Consider the following 766-nt stretch of genomic DNA (forward strand, 5'->3'; position numbering starts at 1 on the left):
TTTCAATTAGACCAGAGCTCAAGGGAATTTTCCAGCTGTCTTCACACACTCTGAAGCCCAAATCTGTCTCATCCACATGTGGGGAGCAGAGGAGCGCTCTCTCCTCAAACTTTGTCTTTGTCATGGATGTACTGCCGTTTAAAAAAAAAAATTTTTTTTCTCCTCATTTTCTCTCTGTACTGTCATGTTTTTTTTTCTTTTCTGTAGCACCCCAGAAGTGGAACGTGTGTGTGTGTGTGTGGATAAGGCTGCTAGTCTGGAGGCAATTGTGTTCTGCACCATGATGAATCAGTTTCTAAAGATGACACGAAAAAATTGCTTTTTAAGTGGGTGCTTCGGTCAGGCACGAAGACTGTGTCACGGAAGGAACGCTCGAACAATGGGACCGGAGAGAGAAATCGAATCAGGTCAACGGAGCCACGCCATCAGTTCTGTTCTTTTTTTTTTTCTTCTTCTTTGAAACAGAGTCAGGAATCACAAAATCTTATCCTCAATTAATCTGAGATGAGACCAAAGGGCGAGAAATTAAAGACAGACAGTGACGGCGAAAAAGAGAGAAAAGCTTCAACAACAAGTGGGAAGAGAAAAATGTCATGTTTTTGGGGAAAAAAATAAATTAAAAAAAATTGTAAACGTCTGCTTGATCCTCACGAGCTTAGGATTTTTATGTACCTTCATACGCAACTCATTAGGACCATCGCTGCAGCCACTGACCTCCCACTGCCACCCACCCACTCCAGGAGAAGGATCAGGCTAGAGACGGCTT

This window comes from Cynoglossus semilaevis, chromosome 1 (assembly GCF_000523025.1).
Source record: "Cynoglossus semilaevis isolate Cse_v1.0 chromosome 1, Cse_v1.0, whole genome shotgun sequence".
Taxonomy (NCBI): Eukaryota; Metazoa; Chordata; class Actinopteri; order Pleuronectiformes; family Cynoglossidae; genus Cynoglossus; species Cynoglossus semilaevis.